We start from the raw sequence: 10,583 nt of genomic DNA, 5'->3' as shown, positions 1-10,583 counted from the left end.
AATCTTCCTTGACCTGGTATGTAACAAAATAACTTTAATATTGATAGATATGAATTTCTCTTCAATTCTGAACACAATGATGAGCACTGGGAAATGTAGGCATTTACATTGTTGTCTCCAGTTAGATGTTACTAAAAAGGTAGCAGTAATCATAAATAAACATTTATTTCCTAAATTAATTCCATTAAGAAGATTCAGTCTAAAATTCTGACCACTCTTCAGTGTTTAATAGTGGGGTAGTGAAGATGATCCAATACCAACCACTATCTATATTCACCAAATACTCAATAAAATTATTAATTTGTTGTTTTTGGATTAACTATCCATGGGTAGTTTTTAATATTTAAAGAAGTCAAATATTAGAAAAGAACATTAAATGCTTTTTAAAAATGAAGTCTATCAATTACTAAGTGATTTCACTGTAGTAAAGCATACTCATATATCCCTAGGGATAGAATTGTGAAGGTTTTGTACTAGGGAAATGAGATGGAATAATTGGCAAGTTCCATGCTTCACTGAATTGATAAAGGAGAGGAAAAACTAATCTTTAAATTTTTTGTTCTAAATTTCAAAGTGTGAATACTACTGTAGTATTATCTCTATCAGAATTAGAAAACTGGAATGGGTATTCATGATATTGGAAAAAATATGTAATAGAAAAAAGCTTAGTTTCCATGACATTTTAAAATACAGAGGGCCACTGGGATTAACAAGAGGGCTGTGGGAAGCCTGGACTTGGCTCATGAGGAGCACATCTGTTGGCTTACCCCAGAGGCTAGGCAGAGAGGGCAAACTGAGGACTGCTCCAGGGGCTGCCAGGTTTCCTTCAGTGGCCTCAACAAGCACCCCAGCCGGAGGTGAGTGAATGTTCTAGCCCTGCTTAGCATCACAGCACTGGATCTAGGGCTGCCGGGACCAGGGAAAGAGTTCAACTGTGGGAGGTACGATTGCCTTGGTCCCAGGACAGAGTCTGAGTGGGGTGGCAAAGGAGAGAGAACTTATCTGACAAGCAAAAACTAAGAGAGTTTATCAGTGTTAAACTTACCCTAAAGGAAATGTTGAAGGGTCTTCTCTAAGTGGAAAAGTAATGCACATACATAGTAAGGACTGAGGATCAACCAATTAAATATGCCAGTATGTTATATTATGGGTGATCTTTTGTCTTTTAATCTACAAACAGTGAAGGGATGAGCATAAAAATTGTAAAAGATGACATCAAAAACACAAAATGGGGGGGAGTATAAAATGTAGATCTTTTAGAATGAGTGTGAACTTAAATGACTACCAGTTTAAAACAAGTAGATGTAGTTTATAAGTCAACATATATGAATCCCATGGTAACCACAGGTCAAAACGCTACAATGAACACATAATAACTAACAAGAAAGGAACACAAGCATGCTCATAAAGAAAATCATCAGACCACAATGGAAGAAACAAAAAAAATGAATGACAAAAACTTGGTATTAAGAGATAGAAACTACTATGTATAAAACAGATAAGCAACAAGGGTATATTGCAGAGCACAGGGAATTATAGCCATTATCTTGTAATGACTTTTAATAGAGTATAATCTGTAAAAATACTGAATCATTCTGTGGTATACCTGAAACCTAATATAGTATTGTAAATGTATACATCAGTAAGAGAATTTAGAGCAGAAATAGAAATAGACAAAAAATGGAAACATATCAACAGAAGTAAGAGTTGGTTTCTTGAAAGATAAACAAAATTGATAAGCCCTTAGCTAGATTAAGAAAAACAGAAGACTCAGATAAATCAGAAATAAAAGATGAGCTATTACAACTGATACCACAGAAATACACAGGATTATGAGACTATTAACCGTTACATATCAACATTTGGATATCCTAGAAGAAATGGGTAAATTCCTAGAAACAAAAAATTTACCAAGACTGTCCACTGACAGACGAATGGGTAAAGAAAATGTGGTATAAAGAAGATACGGTATGTGTGTGTTATACACACACTGGAATATTACTCAGCTATACAAAAGAATGAAATGATGCCATTTGAAGCAACATGGATAGACCTAGAGATTATCATACTAAGTGAAGTAATCAGAAAGAAAAGAAATACCATATGATATCACTTATATGTGGAATCTAAAATACAATACAAATGAGCATATCTATGAAGCAGAAACAGACTCAGAGAACACACTTGTGGTTGCCAAGGGGGAGGTAGAGGTGGGGGAGGGAAGGATTCCGAGTTTGAGATTAACAGATGCAAGCTATCATATACAGGATGGATAAACAAGGTCCTACTGTATAGCACAGGGAACTATATTCAACATCCTGTGACAAACCATAATGGAAAAGAATGTATATATTTGTATAACTGAGTCACTTTGCTATATAGCAAAAATTAATACAACATAAATCAGCTATAGTTCAATAAAATTTAAAAAACAAAAATTATTTTATGCGATATGCTAGCCTCACAAAAGAGATTCAAAATTGTGACCAGCTTTAGGTGTTAATGTTAGTATAATTTCTCCTGGCCATTGTACTGTATTCTTACTGGGGATGAATGATATACAAAGAACTCTTTCTTCCATGTCAGTATTGATCAAAATTTGTTATCATTTATAGTTATTTTTCCCCACTTAATTGATTTTTATTGGAAACTTTCTGAAATTGGCCAATAGCATGGTTATATTTTATCATGTAATATAAGTGTAGTCATAAAAATAAGGTAATAGTTGGAAAAAAGTTAAATATGATGATTGTTAAATAGTATGTGTATGTTTCCATGTACATACTTTAAAAACATCAGCAACAAGATCTATATGAGGAAAACTACAAAACTTTGATTAAAGAAACCAAAACAACTAAATAAATGTAGAGATATTAAATAAATGTAGAGATATTCCATGTTCATCAGTAGGAAGATTCGATATTGTCAAGATGTCAGTTCAGCCCAACTTGATCTATTCAACACAATCTCCATCAAAATCCCAGCAAGTTATTTTGTGGACAGCAACAAATTGGTTCTCAAGTTTATATGGAGAAGCAGAAGACTCAAAATGGCCAACACAATATTAAAGGAAAAGAACAAAGTCAGAGGACTGACACTATGAAAGAACAGATCAATGGACTAGAACAGAGAATGCAGAAAGAGACCCACGTACATATAGTCAGCTAATCTTTGACAAAAGAGCAAAGACAATACAATGGAGAAAAGATAGTCTTTTTCAATAAATGATGCCAAGCAGCTAGGCAGCCACATGCAAAAAAAGAAATGGGAGATAGTACTTAGACCCATCACAAAAAAATAAAATGGATCATAGAACTAAATGTGAAATGCAAAACTATAAAACTCCTATAAGGTAACATAGGAGAAAATCTCGGGGACCCTGGGCATGGTGATGACTTTTTAGAAACAACACCAAAGGCACAATCCATGAAAGAAACAATTGATAAACTGGACCTCATTAAAATTAAAAACTCCTTCTCTGTGGAAGAAACTGTCAAGAGAATGAGAAGACAAGCCACAGAGTGGGAGAACACAGAGTGAGAGAAAATACTTGCAAAAAGCATGTCTGATAAAGGACTTTTATACAAAATACACTGATGGCAAATAAACATATAAAAAGATGCTCCACATTGTATATTATTAGGGAAATGAAAATTAAAACAGCTCTGAGATAACGCTACACACCTAAAACCCAAAACACTGACACCACCAAATGCTGGCAAGGCTGTGGATCAACAGGAACTATCATTCATTGCTGGTGGGAATGCAAAAAACTGCAGCCACTTTGGAAGACAGTCTGGTGATTTCTTACCAAACTAAACATATTCTTACCGTATGATCCAGCCACTGTACTACTTGCTACTTACCCAAATGAATTGAAAACTTATGTCTACACAAAAACCTGCACACTGATCTTTATAGCAGCTTTATTCACAATTATCAAAACTTGGAAGCAACTAAGATGTCCTTCAGTAGGTAAGTGGGTAATAAACTATGGTACATCCAGACAATGGATAGTATTCAGCACTAAAAAGAAATGAGCTATCAAGCTATGAAAAGACATGGAGGAACCTTAATGCATATTACCAAGTGAAAGAAGCCAATTTGAAAAGGCTACATACTGTATGATTCCAACATTCTGGAAAAGATAAAACAATGGAGGTAGTAAAAAAGATCAGTGATTGCCAGAGGTTGGGGCAAGGGAGAGATGACAGAGCACATAGGAGTTTTAGGGCAGTGAAATGATATTGAACCACACAATAACAGTGGATACATGTCATTATACATTCCCATAGAATGTTCAACACCAAGAGTAAATCCAGGATAAACTATGGTGATTAAGAGGTGTTAATGTAGATTCACTGATGGTAACAAATGTACAACTCTGCTGGGGGGTATTGATAGTAGGGAATGCTGTGTGTATGGGGATGCCAGGGGTATGTGGGAAATCTCTGTACCTTATACTCAATTTTGCTGTGAATCTAAAACTGCTCTAAAAAAAATCGTCTATTTAAAAGTGGGAAAAACCTGAAAAAGAGTTAACAAGAATGAATCATGAAATATAAAATCTGAACAGGCCAATGGTGGAAAAGAGATTAAATCAGTAATCAAAGACCTCCCAAGAAAAGTCCAGGACCAAATGCCTTCACAGATGAATTCCAGCAAACATTTAAGGAAGAATTAATACCAATCCTTTCTAAAACACTGAAGAGAAGGGAACACTTCCAAACTCATTTTGTGTGGCCACCATACTACCCTCAGGCAAAAGCCAGACAGAAATAGTACAAGCCATTATACCTATTGAACATAGATGCAGAAAATCCTCCACAAAATACTAGCAAGCCAAATCTGATAGTACATTAAAAGAATAATACACCATGACCAACTGAGAGTTGTCCCTGGGATGCAAGGATGGTTCAATGTATGTCAATCAGTAAATGTCTACATCACATTAACACAATAAAGAGTAAAAATCACATTATCATCTCAATAGATGCAGACAAAGCATCTGATAAAATCTGACATCCCTTCATGACAAAAATTCTCAACAAACTAGGCATAGAAGGTATTTACCTCAACATAACAAAGGTCTTACATGACCAGCCCACAAGTAATATATTTAATGGCAAAACACTTGAAGTATGTCCACTATAGCCACGTGAATTCAACATAGTATTGGAAGTTCCAGCCAGTGCAATTAGGAAAGTAAAAGATTTAAAAGGCATCCAAATTGGAAAAGAAATAAATTACTTGTTTGCAGATGACATGATTTTCATATGTAGTGAAGCCTATAGACTCTACGCACACACCAAAATCTTGTTGAAACTAATAAATGAATTCAATAAGATGGAAGGATACAAAGTCAACATATAAAAATCAATTGCTGGGAAAAGTGGACAGTTACATGTAGAAGAATGAAATTAGAACATTCTTTTACACCATACACAAAAATAAACTCAAAATGGATTAAAGACCTAAATGTAAGGCCAGGCGCTACAAAACTCTTAGAGGAAAACATAGGCAGAACAGTCTTTGACATAAATCTTTGCGATATCTTTTTGATCTGTCTCCCAGAGTAATGGAAATAACAAAAATAAACAAATGGGACCTAATGAAACTCAAAAGTTTTTGTATAGCAAAGGAAACCATAAACAAAATGAAAAGATAACCCTCAGAATGGGAGAAAATATTTGCAAACAGAGCAACAGACCAGGGATTAATCTCCATAATATACAAACAGCTCATGCAGCTCAATATCAAAAAAACAAACAACCTAATGAAAAAATGGGTGGAAGACCTAAATAGATATTTCTCCAAAGAAGACATACAGATGGCCAACAGGCACATGAAAAGATGTTCCACACTGCTAATTATCAGAGAAATGCAAATCAAAACTACAATGAGGTATCACCTCACATCAGTCAGATGGCCATCATCAAAAATCTACAAACAATAAATGCTGGAGAGGATATGGAGAAAAGGGAATCCTCCTACACTGTTGGTGGGAATGAAAATTGGTAGAGCCACTATGGAGAACAGTATGGAGGTTCGTTAAAAAGCTAAAAATAGAGCTACCATATAATCTTGCGATCCCACTTCTGGGCATATATATGGAGGAAAACATGGTCCGAAAGGATACGTGCCCCCCAGTATTCATTGTAGCATTGTTTACAATAGCCAAGACATGGAAGAAACCTAAATGTCCATCAACAGAAGAATGGATAAAGTAGACGTGGTACATATATGCAATGGTATATTACTCAGCCATTAAAAAGAATGAAATAATGCCATTTGCAGCAATATGGATGGACCTAGAGACTGTTATTCTGAGTGAAGTAAGTCAGACAGAGAAAGAAATATTGTATGATATCGCTTATATGCAGAATCTAAAAAGAAATGATACAAGTGAACTTATTTACGAAATAGAAACAGACTTAGAGAATGAACTTATGGTTACCAGGGGAAAGATGGTTGGGGAGTTTGGGATTGACATGTACACATTGCTGTATTTTAAGTGGATGGCCAACAGGGGCCTACTGTATATAGCACAGGGAACTCTGCTCAATGTTATGTAATGACCTAAATGGGAAAAGAATTTGAAAAAGAACAGATACATGTATGTGTATAGCTGAATCACTTTGCTGTGCAGCTGAAACTATCAGAACCTGCTAATCAACTATACTCCAATATAAAAGTTTAAAAAAATCAACTGTATTTCCGAACACTAACAAACTACCCCCAAAAGAAATGATTAAAAACTCTCATTTACAATAACATGAAAAAGAATAAAATACTTAGAAATAAACCGAACCAAGGAGGTAAAAAACTTTTATACTGGAAACTTAAAACATTGCTGAAAGAAATGAAAAACACAAATAAATGAAAGGCTATTCATGTTCATGAATTAAAGACTTACAGTTGTTAAACTGTCCATACTACCCAAAGTGATCTATAGATTGAATGTAAACCCTATCAAAATCCCATGACAATTTTTTTTCCTACTGAAAAAGAAAAAGTGATCCTAAAATTCATATGGAACCACAGACGATCCCAATAGCCAAAGAAATCTTGAGGAAGAACAAAGCTGGAGGCATCATACTTCTGATTTCAAAATAAACTACAAAAATACAGCAATTAAAACAATATGTTATTGGTATAAAAACAGATCAATGGAAAAGAACAGAACTCAGAAATACACCTGTAAATAAATTGATCTTCCAAAAGGGCACCAAGAATACATCATGAGGAAAGGGTAATATCTTTAACAAATTGTGTTGGGAAAACTGGGCATCTAAATGCAAAAGAATGAAGTTGGACACTTACCTTGCACTTTACACAAAAATCAACTCAAAATGGACTAATGATTTAAACATAAAACTTCAAACTATGAACTCCAAAATAATACATAAGGGAAAAGCTTTATGACCTTGTGCTTGTCAATGATTTTTTGGATTTGAAAACAAAAACACAAACAAAAGCAAAACCAGACAAGTGACTACATCAAACTAAAAGAGCTTTTGCACAGCAAAGGAAATAAGAGTAAAAAGACAACCTATTGAATGGGAGAAAATATTTGGAAGCCATATCTTCAATAAGGGCTTAACATTCAAAATATTCAATTAATTCCTACAACTCAATAGCCAAAAAACAACCTGATTAAAAAATGATTAAAGAACTTGAATAGACATTTTCCAAAGAAGACATACAAAATGGCCATCAGGTACGTGAGAAAATGCTCAGCATCACTATCAGGGAAATGCAAATCAAACCAGAGTGACATATCTCACATCTGTTGGGACGGTTATTATTAAAAAAAAAAAGATAACAAATACTGGTGCTGATGTGGAGAAACTGGAATCCTTTCACACTGTGGGAACGTAAAATATTGCAGCCACTATGAAAAACAATATGGAAGTTTCTAAAAAATTTAAAAATAGAACTACCACATAATCCAGCAATTCCACTTCTGGATATAGATCCAAAAGTCTTGAAATCCAGATCTCAAAAAAAAAATCTGCACTCCCAAGTTCCTTGCAGCGTTATTCATAATAGCCTAGAGGTAGAAACAACTTAAATGTCCATTGATGGATGAAGGCATAAAGAAAAGGTAGTTATATACATACAGTGAAATATTATTCACTCTTAAAAAATGAAATCCTGCCATATGTGACAACATGGATGAAGCTGAAAGACATTATGGTAAGAGAAATAAGACAGTCACAGAGGGACAAATACTGAATGATTCCACTTATATGAGGTATCTAAAATGCTTGAACTCATAGAAACGGTAGAATGGTGGTTGCCAGGGGCTGGCGGGAGTGGGAAATTGGGAGTTGCTATTCAATGGATATCAACTACTTTGTTCGAGATAAGTTCTATGTGCTGTACAAGATTGTGCCTATAGTTAACACTACTTTATTGTGCACAGAAAAGTTTATTATGAGCTTAGCTCTATTTTAAGTGTTCTTACCACAGTAAAATTTTTAAATTTTTGAAAAAAGAATGCATTGATATTGGTTCCTTAATCGTGACAAATATAACAATAATATATTAAGAAGTAAAACTCTGGGCTGTTGGGAACTCTAACATCTTTGCAACTATTTTGTAAATATAAAAGTATTCTAAAATAAGATTATTTAAACAAAACAAAATTCCCCAAGTGTAAATAATTTTAAACACTTCATTATATAAAAATTTTTAAAAATTTAAACCCCAACACAATATTTCACCTAACAAAATGAATAGTTTATTTTTACATTATAGAATAGGTATGTCTCCTCAATCCAAACAAAATGGTTAATGGAAGTTTAATTGTAATTTCCCACAGCTCATAATAGGATATGCTTTTCTTACATAAGGTGTATGTTTGTACATTTTAGTCAAATAAGTAAAGAGCTACATTTCTATGTAACTGAAAACTAAGTATAAGTTTAAAATAAAAATAATGGAAATTCAAGCACATTGACCCAAACTAACAGTGCCATCTAATATCCCCTTTGAAACCTAAAAAATGTTCAGTTCTTATAAGAGAAGCTAATCCACTGATTAATGGTTAAGTGACTCTGGATCTACATTATTCATCATATTTAAACAAGGAAGCCAAAGGACTTCATTTGGTCCTATAGCATCAATATGCTTAAAACTTAACATTTTAATGTAGGATTTAGAAATCTTGAACAACCTCAGTATAGGAGAGTGACATATGACTGAAGAATAGGAGAGAACTGAACTTCTAAATAACTTAAATCTAAACCTTAACATATATAAACTTTTGAATGTCTTTCACTTCAGCATTTACATCAAAACAGTCCTGTGAAGTTGAAAGAGCTGGTCCTACCATCTGCTAATGATAGCTTTACAACTTACTACCTGTGAGCTGGGAGACTACCTGTCCAAAATTCCCCAGCTAGCAGCGGCTAAATCAAAGCTCATACCTTCTAGTTCTTAATCCAGAGGTATTTTCAAGGTAATATTTACTTTATGGGGGGAGGGTGGTGGGGGGGAGTAGGTGGGTGGATTTGAAAAGTCAAAGGAAGAAACTTGTTCTAGCTGATATAAAAGGGCTTAACCATATTTTTGAACATAAATCAAGATTTTGATTGTATTTGAGTTTGAAAACACCAGTTTCAACTGAAAATATGTTTTGTTGTTTTAGCCTAGAAGACTTAAAGAAACCAACAAAACAATAAAAGCTTTCAAAAATCAAGATAAAACACGTTTTCTTAAAACTGAAGTATAATTGATGTACAATTTATATGTTACAGGCGTATAATATAATTCACAATTTTTAAAGATTATACTCCATGTATAGCTATTTTAAAATATCGCCTCTATTCCCTGTGTTGTACAATATATCCTTAGAGCTTATTTTATATATAATAGTTCGTGCCTTGTAATCCCCTACTATATCGCCCCTCCCCACTTCCACCTTCCCTCTTGTCACTGGTAACCACTAGTTTGTTCCTTCTGTGAGTCTGTTTCTTTTTTGTTATAGTCACTAGTTTGTTGTATTTTTTAGAGTCCACATATAAATGATAACATACAGTATTTTTCTTTGTCTGACTTATTTCACTTACTATAATGCCATCCAAGTCCACCCACGTTGTTGCAAATGGCAAAATTTCGTTCTTTTTAAGATAAAACATGTTTTAAGGCACCTCTTATGAACTAAAATTTGTTTCCATTTGCTTCCAAGACCCCCAGCTACTGATATACAAAGTAGATATTAGTAATATCAATAACCACTCATACTTAGCATACATATTTTCAAGAATTTTCATCTCAACATAACTCTTTGTAGTAGGCGCAGATATTTTCCGATTATACAAATGAGAAACACAAAGAAAGCACGGATTGTTCAAATAACTTTCCTAGGCTCACAGCTGATAAATGTCACCTCCTGTATTCAAATAAGCATGTGACTATAGAAGTCTCCTGGGCTTTGGTGCTACATAAAACCCTAAAACTCTGACATAGGATATATACTTTATAGTGAAAGAACTATATAATTCTTTCATTCATTAATACTTATCATTCCATTTTTACATACTATAGAAAGATAAGTAACGAAGTTTATCATTGCA

At 33.9% G+C, this 10,583-nt stretch overlaps 1 pseudogene; it reads left to right on the top strand.

The window, feature by feature from the left end:
- Positions 1-742: 742 nt before the first annotated feature.
- Positions 743-10,583, top strand: part of LOC130841570 (zona pellucida-binding protein 2-like) — an 88,850-nt pseudogene continuing 79,009 nt past the window's right edge.

This window comes from Hippopotamus amphibius, chromosome X, assembly GCF_030028045.1.
Source record: "Hippopotamus amphibius kiboko isolate mHipAmp2 chromosome X, mHipAmp2.hap2, whole genome shotgun sequence".
Classification (NCBI taxonomy): Eukaryota; Metazoa; Chordata; class Mammalia; order Artiodactyla; family Hippopotamidae; genus Hippopotamus; species Hippopotamus amphibius.
Note: the sequence above shows the minus strand (reverse complement) of the source record. Positions and strands in the feature narration are given on the sequence as shown.